Below are 21,282 nucleotides of genomic sequence, written 5' to 3'. Positions count from 1 at the left end.
ACTGGTTATTCCGTGTTCTCCAGCTGCTTTGCTTTCTTCTTGGGTCATATGTATTTCCTATGGCTTTTGACCTTCTTTGTTTTCAAATAAAAGTATTAAAAGCTATAAATATCTTAAGTGATTCCTTTAGCTGTATCCTACAAATATTGATTGACGTGTAGAGTTTTCATTACTACTTAGTTCTAAATTGTTTATCCACTTTTTCAATACAAAGACTGTTTTTCAAACACTACAGCTCCTAACTTATTTTTGAAACTATTGTTTTAATTAGCATGTATAACATTAACCCTTAGTAATGTATTGAATTTTCCAATGTGGCCTATGTCATAAGAAAAAAGAGCACAGACTCAAACTTTTGAAACATTGCTCTTGTCATTTACTGAAGATCTGCATACAGCAAAGAATGAGAGTGACCATCAGTCAGGAACCAGAGACCATTGCCCTTCAGAATCCACCATATGAATTTTGAGGAGTTTCCTCTGTACACAGGGGTAAAATGCAAAGGTCTCCCACATATACCTTCTAGGAAGTGCTTTGAGACCTCCTGGGAAGAGAAGATGTATCCACAAGTAAAGAAAGATTTGAAAATGTAATTTCCAAATAATAGGAAGCACAGTAAACTGGATTGAAAAAACATTTGTAAAGAGACAAAGTATTTGTCCAGGGGAAAAAGTAGAAATGTCATTGAAGTTTATTTAAAGGGCTGCTGGTGGTTGTTCAATAAGTAAAACTGTAAAATATCTGCATGAGTTACATTTTTTTAAGTTTGTATTTAAATTCCAGTTAGTTGCCTGGGTGGCGCAGTCGGTTAAGCGTCCGACTTCAGCCAGGTCACGATCTCACGGTCTGTGAGTTCGAGCCCCGCGTCAGGCTCTGGGCTGATGGCTCAGAGCCTGGAGCCTGTTTCCGATTCTGTGTCTCCCTCTCTCTCTGTCCCTCCCCCGTTCATGCTCTGTCTCTCTCTGTCCCAAAAATAAATAAACGTTGAAAAAAAAAAAATTAAATTCCAGTTAGTTGACATACCTTATAATACTAGTTTCGGGGGTACTATTTCGTGATTCAACATACATGTTGATGTATGCGTCATACAACGTCCATATGGATGATGCGTCCATACAACATCCAGTGCGCATCACAAGCGCACTCCTTAATGAATTACAATTTACCTTTCAGAATACACGACATAACATGCTATTCGTGTCTCTTTGTAAATATTCTGTGAGTTCTTAAAAAGAATGTGGATTCTCTGTAAGGTGCAAAGTTTTCTACACATCTCATAGTCTTGTGGCACTTGTTGGTATCAATTCTTAATTTGTCTGCTTAATCTTTCAGTTTCTAAGTGTGTGTTAAAATCTGCATTCGGTTGTTGATTTACCTTTTTTTTCCCCTAAAGTCTGGCAGTCGTTGCTATATTTTAAGGCTGTTGTTAGATGCATGTATTTTTACTGGCCATATTTTATGATCCTATATTTTATTTTACAGGATATAATACCTTTTCCGTCATTTATACTTTTTGCCTGCTAAATTATTACCGTTGCTACTTAAGCTTCTTATCGTATAATATTTTCCTGGTATAGGTCTCTTTTTCTCTTAAACATTGTGTTGAGTTTTTGTCTTAAATATGGTTCTTACAGAGAAGATATTGTTGAATTTTTTTAAAGCCCAATCTAAATCTGTCCTTTAATGGACTTAACTGTTTGCATTTATTTTATATTAAGGCTTGTTTCTGTCTTATTTAATTCTACCATTTACCTTTCTTTTTGTTTCTTTTTTCTCCTTTGTTGCTTCCATTAGGGAATTTGAGTGATGTTTCTTCACGTAGTTATATATTATTATATACATTCTTTTGGTGGCTCTCCTTTAATACCCACACTTGAGTTTATTTATACTGCTGACTTTTAAAATTAATATCTGTAACTTAATCCTAATAAAAAAAGTAATTTAACACATCCTCATGTCCTTGTAGTACTTCCCAATGCCCCCCCCACACTTATCATGTTGATAATGTCTACAATTTTAATTTTTGTTTATTATAGATATAATAGTTTTCATTTTCTTTAGTCCTGGCTTTTAAAAATGAAAAACCATAGACTTAAACAAGTTATTCTACCACCCATATTTCTCTTATCTCTTGCTGTAGAGTCTAGAACTTTTCCTCTCCACAAGTGTTTTCAGAGTCTGTGTGGTAGGCCTTCTGAGGTATGCATGCACGAGGATATTTTTATTAAACTTTCAAATTTGATTGAAAATTTGGTTGGGTATAAATTTCTAGTTTTGAAATTTTTTTAGTACTTCAAATATATTACTTTATTGCCTTTCTTCATCTCATGTTGCTGATAAGAAATCTGATGTATGATTTTTTTTTTTTTGATGATCTCTTCTTTCTCTTGGAAAGCTTTTATAGATTTTCTCTTTGTCTTTGATAGTGTTTAAACCTCTCTATCATAACTAGATATTTATTTTTCTTTTTTCGTCTGAAGTGTTTTATCATTTATTTATTTTTGGAAAATTATCCAAAATTATTTCCTTAAATAGTTCCTCCTCTTTTATTTTTCTTTCCCTTTGGGTCTCCCATTTCCTAAATGTTGGGACTGCCTTCCAAATTTCTTAGTGTTTCCTTTTCTGTTTTATTTCTTTATCGTTTCTTGCTGTTTTCTTTCTGAAAGTTCTTTTGATTTTCCACATCATTATCTTGTTGCTTAGCCATCTATGTCTGTATCTATCCAATACTTATTTTAAATTCTCAGAGTTTCTATTCCAATATTTCTCAGATGGTAAAAAAATATACATATTATCCAGTTTGTGGTCATTCTTTGAGATAGTTGAATTCTTCATCTGTTAGTCATTTTGGCCTTTGAGCTCATGTTCACATAGGGTTTCAACTAATCTTTCTAATAATGTGTACCAGTGAACACCCATAGTCAGGCCCTCATCTGTGTCAGTCTAGGTGTATTGAGGAAACAGAAGAAAACAGGAGTCAAGGATGAGAGTCGTATGCACAATAGAACCACTGATGATCCCTGCCCCTACCCCAAGCCTTTACCACGATACTTATGGAAGGGCAGCACTGAGAATAGGCTAGGTTGAAGTCATAGCCCTACGGGTTTAGAAGAGCAATGCTGAAAGACTGACACTGACCTTGCTTTTATGAACACTTTACCCACCAGGACTTAAGATACTGCCCTGATTTTGTTCCCAGCACACAAATGTCAGAGTTGAAGAGCAGATATTGATTGTTCCAAGGTAAACCAAAAGAGAGGCAGCAGCCCTGCACGCCAGCCTGAGCCACCCAACAACTCCTGCTCTTTTAGGACAGGCTGCGGTCTTCCCAGGACTTTTTCACTATTATTGCTGGTGGTGCCGCTCCTGAAATCCATACCTTCCTCTTACTTCTACAATTACTGCGGCATTGCTTTCAAGGGTAGCAGCCTGCAATGTAGGCTTGACTGCCATCTTGGCAGAAAGCAGAAACTGAGACATTTCAATAGCTCTTGATCTATCAGGGATCCAGCATTTTGGACTCAACATAGCCTCCAAAAATACTGAAGCAATTTGCACAGCCACTAGAATGTAGCACAGGGCCTACTATTTTGTAACCTCACCAGCAATGTGTTCAATCGTTGTGTATTTTTCTAATTCAGTAGAAAAAAGTACATCTCACTGGTTGCTGTGCATTTCTCTGTTCACTAATAAAGCTGAAATTTTTTCCAACAGGTTTATTGAGTCCCTGGATTTTTCTCATGAGAATTTGATGATTTATGGCTTTTACTATTCTACCTTTTCAAAGCTTAGTGGGTTGTTTTTTCTCATTTATTCAGTCTTGTATGATTTACTTTGACTTATGATTTATGGATTTGACACTCAGGATTTTTTAAAGTATAATATAAAAAAGACTTTATAGCATGATAAGAGTAAAAACAGATCTGATAATACCACAGAAATGGCATTCTCCGAGAGCTGTCTATGAAATAAAGATGGGGACATATTTTGTTTTCTGTGTCCAAATGTTACTATTTGTATGCACTCACAACAGTCAATATTTTCCTTTATTATTTTATCTATTGTTTCTAAGCCTATAATTATAAAAATATCTCTTTGTAACCTTCAAAGCTGTTAAATTATATTTTATTCTGATTTCTAAACTTTACTGTTTTATTAGTCAATCTTTTAATTCATCTGAAATGGATTTGCGGGGTGAGGAAAATGGTTTGAAATGTGAAAATTACAAATTGACTTTCAAAATGGACTCTCCCCTACCTTTTATCCAGCTAAATTATTACTACAGTTGATGGCATAAGGCCATGTATCCAGGCATTGCAAAAAAGATAAATACTCCTGTCAAAGAAAGATTGCTCAGCCAAAAGAGAATAATGACAGAGAGGAAACTCATAAAATGTTCTTATTGAGAGACTGTTTTGGTTTTTGTTGTTGATTTTTTTTTTTTCCCCTCTTCTGCTGTCCTGATAGCTTGATTGTTGGGGGAAGGGCTGAAAAAGGAAATGGAAGGAGCTGGCTGATTTTTAACTCTTTATCTAATGTAAAATTGCCTGCAAAATACAAGCACAAGTTTGAACTGCTAAAGCTGGCACAACCCAGCCTGAAATAAATGGTTTCAGGGAAAAGCTGAACGGTAACAACTACACTTTGGAAGTGGATATGCATTTATTTCCTGAAAAAACTCAGTACTTACATGATTCGCTTCTTTTTTTTTTTCCTATTTACCTTTGACTCAAATATTAATGAATTCATAATAATACACTTATATTCTTTGATATCCATATCATTTACAGATTACACCCGGCTCTTTCAACCCCAAATGCTGATCATCAGTTTCCAGGCAGTCTTTGTAAACCAGGGGAAAGTCCTGTGGTCACTTTTTGCTAATTGTCTGGAAAAAATAAGATACCCAGATGACAGAAATGTTCTCAGTGCCCTTCCTGTGTGTTTTCTCCCTTAGGAAATAATTTGCTTTATTGAATTTCTACAGTTCTTACCTTCAACGTGGCAGAAGGTGTTTATCAAGCTGCTTGCAGACTTCATGCCCGGATAATTCTGCGGCTTCAGCGCCACAGTCGTCAAATTACTTGAACTAAGTTTCCTCCTTTGTGCCTTAATGTTTTCATTTGCAGTAGCATGTAGCTCCTACGTGTTTGAGGATTCATTTATTTGAAATATATTTATATGAATGCTTGAGGATCATAGATGAATGGGATTTCATAATTGCAAAGGAGAGGTTAAAAAAGGAACAAGAGAGAACTTGGAGTTATTTTTAACCTATCCACTCTAATGGCAACAGCTGCTGCTAATTCCTAAAGTGATACTATCTGGCTTGCTTTACACGGAGTTTTTATTGTTGTTGGTTTTTGTTGTTGTTGTTAGATGGTGTCTAACATATATGAGTATCCCTTAAATAAATGAATAAATGAAACCCAGCAATTCATTTCCATGCTCCAAAATTAACTAAAGGCTGTATGGCAGCCTAAAATCAACCGTCTACAGTGACTAATTTGAAGAAAGTACATTAAAATCATTAGACAGATAAAGCCATGCCTCACTGGAAAAAATTTAATACTATTTTACAACTTTAAAAGCTAATCCCATAAGAAAGTAATTAAGAACAGCTCTGTGGTGCTTTGTTTTGGCCTCTTTTCTTATTCTATTAGAAACAGCTGATTAATATTCCTGTTAGATGTGTGTAATTCAGATTAAATGGGAAAAAAACCCACACTTTACTATTTCAAGTTCTTTCTACTATATTGTGAGATCTGGTTCCTACTGGCCTTTACTACTCAGCATTAGAATACTTTTCTTGGGTGGGTTTTACCTCTTAGAAACCCCCACACTAGAGGGCTAGGTTCCAAAATTGAAGTTCTTTTATTAGATTAGCTGTCCTGTTCCTACCCCCTGCCCCCACCCCCCCCTGCATCCCTGAGGGAATAGGTTCAGTGTGGACCAAATATCAGACTGGTGAGGGATGAGGGGAGGATGAAAAAGTGGAGGCAGCCAGGTAGCAGGTAAACCCTTGAGGGGGATAGGTAGCAGGACCCTGGGCAGCTGTCTGGGTGTTGGGGGGAAAGAAGGAAGAATTTAAAAGGAAACAAGGGAAACCCAAAAAGTTACAAACTTAACTGCACCCTTAATGTTCAATTAGCCAGTCAGTCAACCAACATCTATTGAGTGCCTGTTGTATAAGCTGGCAGTGTGCCAGGTTCCAGACACCTATGTCAGTATCAAAGATACAGCTTCTTCCCATTTTTAACGAGTTTATAATCCAGAAGAAGAGACAACAGAAGATCTAATGGTGACAACAGAAGCTAAAAGGAGATAAAGGTCATGTATTCATTCATCCTTGAATTCCTCTGCTCCCGTTTTCTCTCTCTTTTTTTTTTTTTTTTATATGGAACGCTTCACGAATTTGCGTGTCATCCTTGCGCAGGGGCCATGCTAATCTTCTCTGTATCGTTCCAATTTTTTTTTTTTTTTTAGTATATGTGCTGCCGAAATGAGCACTCCCGTTTTCTCTTGAATCTACTCCAAAAGGGCTCTTACTCCCACCACTCATCCAAAACTGCTTTCACAGTATGGAAGTTTCTCAAAAAACTAAAAGTAGAACTACCCTATGATCCAGCAATTGCACTACTAGGCATTTACCTAAATGATACAAAAATGCTGATTCAAAGGGTACACGCACCCCAATGTTTATAGCAGCATTACCAACAATAGCCAAATTATGGAGAGAGCCCAAATGTCCATCAACTGATAAATGGATAAAGAAGAGGGTGGTATATTTACCAAGGAATATTACCCAGGCATCCAAAAGAATGAAATCTTGCCTTTGCAATGACATGGATGGAGCTAGAATGTATTATGCTAAGCGACATAAATCAGTCAGAAAAAGACAAATACCATATGATTTCACTCATATGTGGAATTAAGAAAAAAAACAGATGGCCATATGGGAAAGGGGAAAAAATGAGAGAGGGAAACAAACCACAAGAGACTCTTAATGATAGAGAACAAACTGAGGGTTGATGGAGGGAGATGGGTGGGAGGTGGATTAGATGGGTGATGGGTACTAAGGAGGGCACTTGTGATGAGCACTGGGTGTTGTATGTACGTGATGAATCGCTGAATTCTACTCCTGAAACCAATACTGCGCTGTATATTAACTAAACTTTAAATAAAAAGTAAAAAAAAAAAAAACAAAAACAACACCTGTTTTCATAAAGGTCACCAATGACCAAATGCTAAATCTAACAGCCATTGCTCAGCTTTAAGCGACTCTCCAACAGAGTTTGTCAGAATTCATTCTCCCTGAAATAGTTTTCCCTTAGCTCCCAGGACAAGACACTCTCTTGGCTTTCATCTTCTCTCTCTGGTCTCTGTTGATATCCTTTGTTGGTTCATCTTCTTCCTTTAGATTTTTATGTTGGAGTGCCCCAGATTTGGTTGTTGATCTTCTCACTGTCTATACTCACCCCCGCGGGGATCTCATCTGGGCATATTATGATTCTACATATAGCTTTCTTGTTGACAATTCCCAAGTCTATTTTTCCAATCTATACCCCTTTTCTAAACTTGAGATTCACATTATCAGATTGGTCCTTGACACTCCCACTTAAATGTCTAATAAACACCTTATATCAACTTGTCTAACACCGAACTCCTGAGCTCCCCAGGACCCCCAAAACCTACTTAAACCACAACTTTCCCTTTCTCAGGTAATAGAAACTCTATCATTTGCTCAGGCTAAAACCTTGCTGTTCCCCTCATTTTCTCACATCCTATACACAAATTTCAGGAAATCCTGTTGGCTGTAGATTAAAAAAAAAAACAAAGCATAATTCTTGGGGCGCCTAGATGGCTCAAGTTGGTTAAGTGTCTGACTCTTGATTTCAGCTCAGATCATGACCTTGTGGTTTGTGAGATGGAGCCCCGCATCGGGCTCTGTGCTGCCAGCACAGGGCCTGCTTGGGATTCTCTCCCTCCCTCTCTTTCTCTCCTTAGCCTGCTCATGCTCTGTCTCTCTCAAAATAAATAAATAAACTTTTTTTTTTTTAAAAAGAAGTTTCTTTTAAAACATAGTCAAACTATGTCAGATCATGTTCAAAACCCTGCAATGACTTTTCTTTCCACTCAGCATGAAAGCCCAAGTCCTTATATGTGGCCCAAAGGACCCCCAGTGATGTTAGCCCCTTCCCTACCTCGTGCTCACTTTGCTCTAGACACACTTCCTCCTGCTCTTTCCTCAACACACCACAGTCTTTGCACTGGCCATGCCTCAGCCTGGAACATTCCTTCCCCTAGATGTCTGTATGACTAATACTCTCATGCCACCATTGCAGTGGGACCTACCCTGACCACCTTATTCAATACCACAAATTGTGCACTACCGTTTTTCTTCATAGCTTTTCATTGTTACTTAATTTTTAAAATTTTTCATTTTCATTTCTCCAAAGCACTTGTCACTTTCTAACATACTATAAAATTTACATATTCATTATGCTTATTGTCTGCCTCCCCTTGCTAGACTCTGAGCCCATGAGGGAAGGGATCTTCACCTTCTTTATTCACTGATATATCTCAAGCACCTGAAACATTGTCTGGCATGTTGTATGTGCTAATAAAATTTGCTGAATTCAAATTGAATTCATTCAACATCCATTCAGCAAATACACAGTAAGTATCTACTATGTGCCAGGCACTGTGCTAGAATTTTGATAATCAGCCGTGAATGAGGTAGACTTGCCCTTGTGTTCATGGACCTTCCAGAGCAGCGGGGATCACAGACTCTGAGCAAGTAATTGCAGTGTGACTGGAAATCTCACTGAGGCTTAGGAAACAGAAAAGGGCTCCCTAAGGAAAAGACTCAAGTTCAGACCTGAATAAAATCTGAGTGGAAACTAACTACTGATGGGAAGTCTGAGGAGCGAATTCCAGACTAAGAAAATCAGTCGGCGATGCTATCGGTAAAGGCATATCCAGAAGGATAGTTTGCTTGTGGCCAGGGTGTTGCGGGAAGGCAGCATGATCGAGGTCACATTTAAAAGTAAATTGAATCAGCCAAGGAAGATGGTAAGGATTGAAAAGAGAATGGAAGTAAGCGTGTGCCAGATGGAGGGGTCGAGTGGAAGCTTAAAATGAAGAGGCAGGAAAATGAAGTACTTATATGATTCAGTTTGCCTGGAGCATAGGGTTGGGTTGTTAAGGAAAGCACTGAGAAAAGAAGATAGAGTGGGACCGGAAGGCAGTGGACAAGTCCTAGAAGATGTTACAGCGGAGTTATAATACAACCAAAATTGTACTCTAGAGAGAGTTTAGCTACAGGATGCAGACATTAGGAGCAGGGGGCTGCTAAACCTTAGCTCCACTGAAAGGACTTTGTTTGCACTAAGCGGTGAAAGACAAAATTATGATAATGACAACCTTCAGGGAACTGGAATGAACATGGGGATTCCACTTTATTTATTTACTGTGAGAAATCTAATTGTCACACAAATTGGAAATTCCCGCGTTAAAATTTTTTTTTCATTTTTTTAAAGGTTTATTCACTTTTCAGTAAGTGGGAGAGGGGCAGAGAGAGAGGGAGACAGAATCTGAAACAGGCCCCAGGCTCTGAGCTGTAAGCACAGAGCCCGAAGCAGGGCTCGAACTCACAGACAGCAAGATCATGACCTGAGCTGAAGTTGGACGCTTAACCGACTGAGCCATTTAGGCGCCCCCCCCCCCCCCCCCGTGTTAATAAATGCGATGCATTCTTTCCATGAATGGAATGGAAAATCATGATAAGAAGCTCTTTAAGAATGCGCAAGAGAAACATCGCAAGGTCTCAAAGTTTAGTTTGCCTGATGAGTGGTCAGGATGAATTGTTAGCTGACCTGGGGTGAATGACAGACAGGAACCCAAAGCCGGCTGTCGAGCCCAGCTTACAAATTGGAAGTTAGAGTTTACCAGCGATAAACGCAATCCTTGGTCAGAATCTCTTAAGAGCATTTAAAAGATATCAAGGTTACCACTCTCTCTCTCTCTCTCTCTCTCTCTCTCTCTCTCTCTCTCTCACACACACACACACACACACACACACAAGTTAACCATGTAGAGGTGGTGCCCTTGTTAATTAGATCAATTGTAGTGATCCTTTCACAATATATACATATGTCAAAACATCAGGTTATACATCTTAAATATATACAATTTGCATGTGTCAAAGACATCTCAATAAAGCTTTAAAAAAATAACAAGGCTGGGCACCACCCCAGGTGAACTGAATCAAAATTCTTGTGGGTGAAGCCAGGCATTGGTATGACAGAGGTAGTTTCTTTTTTTGTTGTTTTAATGTTTATTTATTTTTGAGAGAAAGAGAGAGAGACAGCATGAGTGGGGGAAGGGCAGAGAGAGAGGGAGACAGAATCCAAAGCAGGGTCCAGACTCTGAGCTGTCAGCACAGAGCCTGATGCAGAGCTCAAACTTCCGAACTTGACATCACGACCTGAGGCAATGTCGGGCGCTTAACCAACTGAGCCAGCCAGGCACCCCCACAGGTAGTTTCTAAGAACTCCCCAGAATTCTCACTTTGGATTGGTGCAACCATAGGCCTTGGAAGACCTTCTTTATCAGACCTTCCTGAGTAGCCTTTGGCACGTCCCTTTGGATGCCTCCAGAGATAACCAGCCACAGTCAGTTTGACTCAATCTGGTTCCATACACCTTTTCTTTGGATATGTTAATAATCCATTCTAAGAGTTCCAGAGAAGAGGTTTCCTGCAGGTCTTGGAGCATCCTGCTTTTAACTCATTGTCTGTCTCTGCATTGTTCACATGAATTTTCCTAATGGACAAAGTTTTTGTCATCCTCACATTTTGGGGTGAAGGGGGGTACCTCACTGGGGGATTAGATGAACTGAAGGGAAACAAGAACAAGCCTGGAATAGGAAGGCTGGCTAGGGATCCACACAGTGGGCCAGGCTCTAGATTGTACTAGGATGCTCACAGTGGGACACATATGGAATGGGAAGGACTGGAGCAGGAAGGAGGGGAGTAGGGTGGGGGAGCAGGGGGTGGTCAAACAAAGGAATAGGAGATTATATCAATTATATTGATTCAAATCATCCTCTTAGTACTAATTTTTTTTTTAAGTTACAGAGGAGTAATTGAAGTCAGTGGGAGAGGGGTGATTCACAAAGCATCACAACGTAGAAAATTATGTGGAAATTGATCTCTGTTACATTGATTCATTGACAAACTAACCACAAGTTTACAATTTGAGTAATTTTTTTCTAATTAACTTTGAATATTTTACTCTTTTTCTGTCCCTAAATTACATATTACATAGCAATTAGACTATTAGGTCACAGAGCAGAAGGCTGAGCTATCAGGAAGTGAATTTTAGAAATGCTAGTAATCACTCCAGACATATAGGTTCAGACCACACACACACACACACACACACACACACACACGATATATCTGAGTAACCCAAATGCTGTATCCAAAATGATTTCCGATCCCAGTAGTATCAAATAGTTTTGCAACCCTTGGCTTTTCTTTGACTATGCAGACAAGGGGTTAAAAAACAAATAAACAAGATCAAATTTAAAAACCCCAAGCACCTCTATAATGAGTGTCTCCTACACTGTTCAACATTTCTGTTTCAGATAAGGGCTATGATTGCTTCAGATTTCATCAGGGTTCCCTGAGATGTTTAGAGGCAACTTGTAGCATACCAAATTCCTTTCATGTGATTTCCTCTGTGTTCAGGGATGTAGCACAATCACATAACTATCTAATTCGCCATCCCACTGAGTTAATAATAGTCAGGATTTTCGATTTGGAAGTTTCCTCTTTCACTGTTTGGATTCAATGGCACCTATCTCAATTACAAAGTAAGCCAAATTGAAAAGTTTTGACAGAGAAATATGATATTTGACATTGTAGAATCCTGAACATTTGCCAAGTTTGAAACACAATAGCTTGAAGTCACTAGTTAAAAAAAAATAATAAATTGTGTGTGTATATATATATATACACACATCCTTTTATGCTCAAAACTTGACTGAGGGCCCTGAGAGCTTCTCCACAGTTATACAGCAGGCCTTGGGGACTGAATGCTCTTGAAACATAGCCTCCTCCGATACAAATACCTATGGGGACTGGGCTTCAGGCAGTCTCAATGGGATTTGGAAACAGAATACTGACAGAAATAGATGCTCTTTCGGATGTTTGTGCTCTGTCCCTGCTGTCCCATTTGCATCAGTCAACTTTCACTGTAGCAATCATCCACCCCAGCATGCTTGAGGCTTCCAACAACAAAAATGGATTTCTCACTCTCAGGTCTCCCTTGGGTTGACTGTGGCTCAGCTGGCTTCGGCCTGCCTCTGGTTGAGGTCTGTGCCATGAGTCTCCCATTCTGTTTTTCATTCCGCCAGAGAGGAGTACAGAAGATAAGCGGGAACACACAGCCTCTAGAAGCTTTTGCTCAGAACTGGTACAGTGCTTCGCCCCCGCCAAATCCCACTGGTCAGAGCCCAAAGGCAGGGAGGTGGTGACTTAGCTTCGTCCCACAGTGAAGCATGACAAGATAGGGAAGGGAGGGCGGATTGTGGAAAATAATATGATCCACTATGCCGTTTCTCTAAAAGTCAGCCTCCCATCTCTCCAGGGCAGGGGCCCTGGCAGAAATGTTTATCAATGTGCTTGGAACATAAAACCTAACTTAAAAACTCATTATCGCTACCATGATATGGTGTAGTCTTACCCACCATTTGAAAACACAAATGGTAAAGCCAACTTACTTTGCCATATATGGTAGGCAGTCTTTTCCCCTGTGTAATTCCCTCTCCTTGAGTGTGGACTGGACCTAATGGCTCCGTCCAGGAAAATTACTTCTGACGACCCGAGCACAGGTGTGCAATTGTCTGCAACGCCAGCTGAGTGTCCTGTAGTTCAATTAAATCCTGAACTATCTACTTGGAGTTAGCCTCAGATTTCACAAGTTTAGAACTCAGTCCCTTAACCGCCCCACTTCAGATGCCAGCCCCAATTCCCACGCTGTCACCTGTGTTTCTGACCAATCGGCTATACATTGGGGTTCCCACAACCCCTCCTCGGGTTCAATAGTTCACCGCAATGGCTTATAGATCTCAGGGTAACAATTACTTCTACCGGTCTGTTATAAAGGCTATAACAAAAGATATAGATGAAGAGTCAGAGGAAGACACACACAGGGTGAGGTGCGTGGGAAGAAGCACAGAGCCTCCACACACCTCTCAAGCCACTCTCCCAGCACCTGCATGCATTCACCAACCTGGGAGCTCTTTGACCCTGTACTTGAGGGATTTTTATGGAGGCTTCATCATCTAGACATAATCGATCATGAACTCAGTGTCCACTTCCTCTCCCCTTCCCAGACAATGAAGGGTAGGGTGGAAAGTTCCAAGCTTCTAAGCATGGCTTGGACTTTCTGATGACCAGCTCCCATCCTGACCGTCCATTAGTCCACCAAGATCCACCTCATTAGAACAAAAGATACTCCTATCACTTAGGAAATTCCATGGCATTTAGGAGCTCTATGCCGGGAACTGGAGGCAGACACCTCATATATACATTTTCTATTATTTAACAGACTCCCTTCAAATAAATTAAAAAAGACAAAAGTGATGGGTTGTCACTTCTAAGATTAGGTTATAAAAAGACTGTTACTTTCCTGTCTGTCTGTCTGTCTGTCTGTCCGTCTGTCCCTCTCAGAGCTCTCATTCTGGGAAAGCAAGTTGCCATGTTGTAAGAGCTAATGTGACAAAAAACTAACATGTTCACCTAACAGCCAGTGAAGCCTGCCAGCGGCCATGAGCGTGAGCTTGGAAGCCCAGGAGAGCCTTGAGTTGACCGTAGCCCTGACCAAGACCTTGACAGCAAAGGTTCGTGAGTTCTGAGGCTGAGGCATCCAGGGATGCCGCACCCAGATTCTGACCACAGAAACTGCAAGATAATAATTGTTTGTTGCCTTAAGCTGCCAAATTTTCAGGTAATTTGTTATGCAGTAATAAATACTTAATACACCATATGAAAATAGGAATAATTAAGCGGGTTGGACTTCTTGGCCTTACTGAGATAAATGCTATTATTAAAAAATGATACTTGAGGGGCACCTGGGTGGCTCAGTCACTTGAACCTCTGACTTCAGCTCAGATCATGATCTCAAGGCCTGTGGGTTCGAGCCCTGCTTCAGGCTCTGTGCTGATAGCTCAGAGCCTAGAGCCTGCTTCAGATTCTGTGTCTCCCTCTCTCTGCCCCTCCCCTGCTGACACTCTGTCTCTCTCAAAAATAAGTAAACACTAAAAAAAATTAAAACAATGATACTTGAATCTAAGAAAAAAAGATAACCAGGGGCGCCTTGCTGCCTCAGTCAGTAGAGCATGCAACTCTTGATCTTGGGGTCATGGGCTCCAGCTCCATGTTGGGTATAGAGATTACTTAAGTAAATAAAACCTTAAAAAAAATAAAAAGAAAAAAGAGAGAAGAAAACCAAGTATCTAAGTCAATGCACCTAAATTAAATTACTAGGAATGACAATATTCTACTCCACAGTTAGATATACCTGGAATAAATTTTATTTTCTAGTAATGTAATGAGGTAACAGTAGCCATTTCATAAGGGTAAGGGAATGGTGATTATTAAAGACAAAGCCATTATGATGCTGCATCAGCATTATGAAAATTGTACATATTATTCCCAGTTAGCTAGAATGTATCACATATGAACTTTCATTTACATTTCATTCCTATTTACGTAAAGCTTGTTAAATTCTCCTAAAATTGAGTACACAAGAGTTCTCCATGCCAGGGAAAGAGTTCCTTTTCTCTTATGCCCATTCATCTTATAAACTCCTGCTCCTTTTTCTTTTCTTTTTTAAAGTTGATTTTATTTATTTTGAGAGAGAGAGGGAGACAAAGAGAGAGAGGAAGGTCAGAGAGATCTCAAGCAGGCTCCACACTGACAGCACAGAGCCCCACATGGGTCTGGAACTCACAAGATCATGAGATCTTGACCAAAGCCGAAATCAAGAGTCAGACGCTTAACTCTCCTCCTCCTTCTTTTTCTAAGTCCAACCTACAGCCCATCTCTCAGACTCTCTCAGCCACCTTCCAGCCCCCAGGGAGGGCTAGAAAACTCTATGCCAACCCCAGGGTGTACATGTCTCTGTTAAAGCATTGCAGTTGTTTGCCAAAATGACTTTCTTCTCACCAGATCAGAAACTTCTTAAGGATAAAGTCTCCATCTTATTCAACTTTGGATTAGGTGTGGTGCTTAACATAAGCATGTTAAATGAAACATCTAGTAGCATTCTCAATATTGTTAGGAGCTCAAAATCTTCCACCAAATATTCTCATTGAGGGAGACTCCTTATTATATCGATAGCCAAATAGGGGGGAAATGTCATCATAAAAGCCTGTTTAAAATGCGTAATGGCTCTGTGCGGATAGATAGTAACTATACTTATCACGTGTACAATGTAAGGTACGGAGTTGTCGAATCACTATGTTGCACATCTGAAACTAATGTAGTATTGTATGTCAACTATACTTAAATAATATTTTTAAAAATATTTAATGGCTGGGTAAGCCCCTTTTAATTTACCACGTCATTCTGGTAGAAGTTAAAGCAAGTTATGTGCCTTGATAAAGGAAGCCTACATAAGGCCTTCCTCCCCCAGGTCTGTCACATTTGCTGTTTTATCCTCTCTCCTCACAAAGCCAGAGTTGGGAATATTGCCACAACAGTGACAAGGGAAGTCACTTCAAGGCTCTCCCCAACGTGCACCCTATCCCCAGCTACCTGGTCGGTGAGTGGGGCCTGAGTCTGGAGCCGGGATACAAGTGGGAGGAGAGAACACAGAAAAACAGCCAGGCTCCATCCAACTTCTCACAGGGGACAAAGGCCTTGATGCACCTAATTGTCAGTGACATGGATCTAGAAAACAGAACACAAAGATTACGTGTCCCTCCTAAGCACCAATTTTTTAGATAAGGTGACCTTATCCACCAACAAAAAATGGCCCCAGTAAATGTCAGAATTGAATCAGGTTATCAACTTTCTCCCACAGGCAAGAATCAATAAGGGGAATAGAGGTTAAAAACGAGGTCTTCCAGTGTTTATTCCAAACTCCTACTGATGGTGTGTCAGTGTAGTGCTTCCGGAAGCGACCGGGACAGAGTGAAGCATGCAGCAGGCAAGTGGGTGGTGCAGGGATGGAGCAACACCCTGGAAAGATAGGAGAGAAGGAAGCAGGAAAGGGTAGGAAAGGATTTTGGACCACGATTCTGATCTGACACCTGTGACAAGAGAGGGGGAAGGAGTCAGGATTGCTAGGAATACTCTCAGATTTCATTGTGGATAGAAGCAACAGCCTCAAGCAACCAGCAGGAGCTTTGAAGCAAAGATCACTGATGGTTAATTTTAAGTGTCAATTTAGTAGAGCACAGTACCCATATATTTGGCCAAACATTATTCTAAATGTTCTGTGAAGTTACTTTCAAATGAGGTTAACATTCAAATCAGCAGACTTTGAGTAAAACAGATTATTCTCTATAATGTCGGTGGGCCTCATCCAATCAGTTGAAGGCCTTAAGAAGAAAAACCTGATCTCCCCAGAAGACGGAATTCTTCAACAAAATGTCTTTAGACTTGAAATTTATTTTGGTATACAATGTGAAATAATAGAAAATGTATATATTGGTTTCTTCTTACAATTCCTGGCACAGAGCTCCTGAAATCCTTGTAATTTCCTTTTTTTGTATAATTTTGTTCTAATATTTAGTCCTTGAATTCACCTTCTATTCAGACTTTGAATAGAAGTCTACATTATTTTATCTACACCTTGAATTCAGACTTCTAGCCTACTCTAAAGAGAATACATTTCTCAGTATTAAGATGCTCATTTAGTGGTAATTTGTTACAGCAGCTATAAGAAACTGATACAGCTTTCCATTATTTCCCCCAAAAGGAAGAGTGCAGCGAATACTTTGGTTGGGGAACCTGATCTGCCCTGCATCAAGATGATATGCTTAAGGTATTATAGAAGGAGAAAGAGTCATCACCTCTTAAAGAGCAAAGAAAATCAGAGGTTTTCATCTGTCTATTCTTAAAATTGTAAGATTAACCATTTCCATCCTCATGACCTATGATTAGTCTTTAACAGTAAACAAGTCCTTTATGTACAATATATGCATTAAAGTTGTCATTTCACATATGAAATCCTCTGGTTTTGTCCTTTGAAATTTTCCAGAGTCCCTCTTATTTTAGTATCCCTCTGTCATTTATCTTTTTTGATCCTTCTATTCTCCTAATTAACATTTTCAAGGATTAAAAGAAGTCCTTGTTATTGATTTTCTGGGTTTCTTTGTAGGAGGAGCTAGAAGGCTTTTCTAAACTTTATTCATAAGAGATGGATTTTTTCAAACCATGTTTTGCAGCTTCCAATTTTTATTGTACTGCATTCAAGATTTTGTTTCTTATCACATTTTATTTTATTTTATTTTTTTTTTCTTATCACATTTTAATATGCATGGTTTCTTATTAAAATGAATTTTCTATAGTTATTTAAAGTCAGTTTGTTAAATCTGGAATTTAAATGTGGCAGTCTCTTATTTTCAGTGTATGCAATCAACCAACACCATTCATTATAGAAGTTGCCTTTTATATGTTTCTGTTTGTCAGGTGTTTTATTTATTTGTTTGTTTTGAACCTTAATTTTTTTCGGGAACCATTTCTATGAGAGCAACTTCTTTAGAAAATAGAACATTTACAGAGAAATATTTTCGTTGCTGTGTATGTCCATTTCATTTCTCAGGTTTTTATACATTTTGCATATTAATTGTGAAGTTCAAATTTGATAGCTATTATTATCTACATTATTTTATTTATTGCACCCAAGTTGATTATTCTCTGTAGCTTTTTTAATGTTTTACTTTTCATCTCCAATATAAACAGGATATTAAAATTATTTTATATATATATAGACCTTCCCAATTTATTTCATTACAAAAGCAGTCCTCTCTTTTTTCCCACAGTTTTTTGGGTTTATTTATTTATTTTTTTTGATGTAAGGATCACTTTTTTTGCAGCTTTATTGAGAGATAATCCATATACCATACCTTTCACCCACTTAAAGTGTATATGTCAATGGCTTTTGATTGTGTTTTCATTCATGATTAACTCCTTGTATAGGAACAGTAATTCTGACCAAAAAGTGCACGGAGGATTGGAGAAGCTGAAGAAGCTATAACTTCGGTTCTGCATGGGGGCAACCAGTCAGAAGTGAGGGAGAAACTTTCTCCTCAGATCCCATAGCATTCACCGCAGCATGGTCATCTGGGAAGGACTTCGGCAGCTCCGCCTGGCAGAGGTATGGCCTCCAACAGGATTACCAAGAGACAATTTGTACACGGAATGGTGGAATATGCAACCTCTTCATCTAATCCACTCCCCCAAATGCTGGGAGCCACGGTAACACACATGCATACTCACACATACACACACAGAGGAAATTAGCAGATTCTTTTCTGGAAAAAAAATGAATGCCCAGGGATGGGTCGGGGGGGAAAGACTTCCACAAATGACATTTAGTGGTTTCCCAATACAATCTGGCAAGCTCACACTTTGATTCAGATTTTTAGGACTTAACCTTTCAATATGAACAGAGTCAAAGATCACGTTTAAGGAATGTTCTTTATGAAAGAGAGAGACCATCTCACACACATGCACACACACAGACACACACACACTCCTGGCACTTGGAGAAAATAGAAGACACACGTACAAGGAGGGAGAAAGGAATTCAAAGGAGAACAAAACATTGTATGAGAAAGAAAGCACAATCATACTAAGTGGTTTGCCTTAGTAGCAAAGAATTGTAATGATTTTTTAATTTTTTTTAACATTTATTTATTTTTGAGATAGAGACAGAGCATGAACGGGGGAGGGCCAGAGAGAGAAGGAGACACAGAATCTGAAGCAGGCTCCAGGCTCTGAGCTGTCAGCACAGAGCCCGACGCGGGACTCGAACCCACGGACCGCGAGATCATGACCTGAGCCGAAGTCAGACGCTCAACCGACTGAGCCACCCAGGCGTCCCTATAATGATTATTTTTAATTGCAATGTAATTATATATAATATTATTATCACAGTGTAAAGGCAGACTAAATAAGGTGATATAACTATACGGGGAGGGGAAGGAGGGATAGAAGAATATATTTTTTAAAAATCATTTACACTGTAAATTATAGGTCTAAAATGGATAAATCAATAAATCACAAATATATTATTTTCTTTTTTTTTCTTTTTTTTTAATGTTTATTTATTTTTGAGACAGAGAGAGACACAGCATGAGCAGGGAAGGGGCAGAGAGAGAGGGAGACACAGAATGTGAAGCAGGCTCCAGGCTCCGAGCTGTGAGCACAGAGCCCGACGCGGGGCTCAAACTCACGAACTGTGAGATTGTGACCTGAGCCGAAGTCGGACGCTTAACCAACTGAGCCACCCAGGCGCCCCACAAATATATTATTTTAAAAAAGAGAGGAAAAAGGGGCACCTGGTTGGCTCAGTCAGTTAAGCATCTGACTCTTGATTCAGGCTCAGGTCATGATCCCACGGTTCGTGGGATAGAGCCCTTAGGCTCTATGTTGACAGAGCAGAGCCTGCTCGGGATTCTCTCTCTCTCTCCGTTTCTCTCTGCCTCTCCCTCACTCACACTCTCTCACAAAATAATTAAATAAACTTAAAAAAGAATAAAGAGTATTGAAAGAAAACATACAGCTATTGTACCTTTGTGAGCATTGCTTGGTTTGTTTTCTGAATTACAGTCTATTGAGGGAGAGAAACAGGGACTTTTGTACTGCCTGCTGTGTAAACTGACCAATCTTTCTAATATTTTTATGTAAACTGGTTACATCCTTAGATGATCCCTCAGAGGGGATAAAATTTAGTAATTTCTTGAGAAAATAAACTTTGAAGTTTAAAAAAGAAACCAAGTAACCATTCCTACTGCCAAAAAAGAAATAACTTCAAGAGGTGATAATAATATTTAATTTTCTCAGACACATGTCCATGGCCTTGACCTCCCAGAGGAGGTGGGAGCTGAACCTCTGCCTCCTAGTACTGCACCCCCTTCCACATTTTTTGCCTGCTTTCCTTCCCTCCCCTCTCTCTCTCCTCTCCTGTCCCCTCTCCCCTACTGCAACTTTTACCAGCACTGGCCATAAGATTACCTGACAGATTTTTCTTTTCAGGTATACCTCAATGAATAAATAAGTGACAAGTGAAATGGTAAACATTTCTCTGTTCAGACAAAAATGATTTTTTAAAAAAAAACCCACAAAGACCAAAAGAACTGTATATATGTTTTTTCACTTGGTTGAGAATTTTGAGTTGAGGAGGAATATCAGCGACACCTAATAATAAAAGAAGAGTCGACATCCTTGATTCAAAAGAAGAAAAAGGCACAGGTGTATTTTTCAACAGGCTATGGCTGATGAAAACACTGTTTAAGGGCTTCAGACAACATGGTCTCTGAACTTCCTGTTCTCCTCCTCAGCACTGTGCCTCCAGATCCAAACTTGATGACTGTAGATAGGATATCTTCCGTCTGATGATCCTTCTGGCAGGAAAAGAAACTTCAGATCTCTATTTTGGACTTTACACAACTGTTTGTGGCATTATGTCATCTGATTGATGACTTGGTCTTTGTCCCACCTGGCTGAGAACAGGATTTCGCATCAGTTTCAAATGTTATCATTTCGTTACGGCAATTCGTGAGAAACATCTACATGACCATTTCATCTGGGATGCTTTAGGCTTTTTGAGTGGCAAGCTACATGCTTTTCTTTGTGTTTGACAGAATTAAATAATTTCCATATTAGAAAGAGAATGACTGATGTTCTGGAGAAATTCTAGGTTAATATACATTTACAATGTATCTTCTTATATTTAAGATATCTTCATCTGACATTTTTTTTATTTCTCTCTCTCTCAATCCCCCTTTCCATTTCTGATAATTCTGGAACCTACAGAATCATTAGAATTTCCTTCTTCCATTGCTCCTCTCTCTCCTGAAATCTCTCAACATGAAATCAGTCCTGCGACTCTCCCTTTTCCGGGCTTGTACTGCTTGCTTACACTTGCAAGTGAACTTGTATTTCGTTGAACGACCACGACTTTGCCTTCTTCCTTGTAGGCCCCATGTACCCAGTTTCAGAGCAGATAGCCACAGAAAAACTAGTGACAACTCTAG

General features: G+C 39.3%; 2 non-coding genes across 2 annotated transcripts; both read right to left on the bottom strand.

The window, feature by feature from the left end:
* Window positions 1-6,391: 6,391 nt before the first annotated feature.
* LOC131489439 (U6 spliceosomal RNA) lies at window positions 6,392-6,503 on the bottom strand. The gene has a single exon (XR_009250556.1). It is a non-coding gene; the product is annotated as a U6 spliceosomal RNA (small nuclear RNA).
* Window positions 6,504-19,037: 12,534 nt separating this feature from the next.
* TRNAR-UCG (transfer RNA arginine (anticodon UCG)) lies at window positions 19,038-19,122 on the bottom strand. The gene has a single exon. It is a non-coding gene; the product is annotated as a tRNA-Arg (tRNA).
* Between the last annotated feature and the right edge of the window lie 2,160 nt (window positions 19,123-21,282).

This window comes from Neofelis nebulosa, chromosome 1 (assembly GCF_028018385.1).
Source record: "Neofelis nebulosa isolate mNeoNeb1 chromosome 1, mNeoNeb1.pri, whole genome shotgun sequence".
NCBI classification, from domain to species: Eukaryota; Metazoa; Chordata; class Mammalia; order Carnivora; family Felidae; genus Neofelis; species Neofelis nebulosa.
The sequence above is the reverse complement of the archived record's forward strand: the minus strand, read 5'-3'. Positions and strand labels throughout refer to the sequence as shown.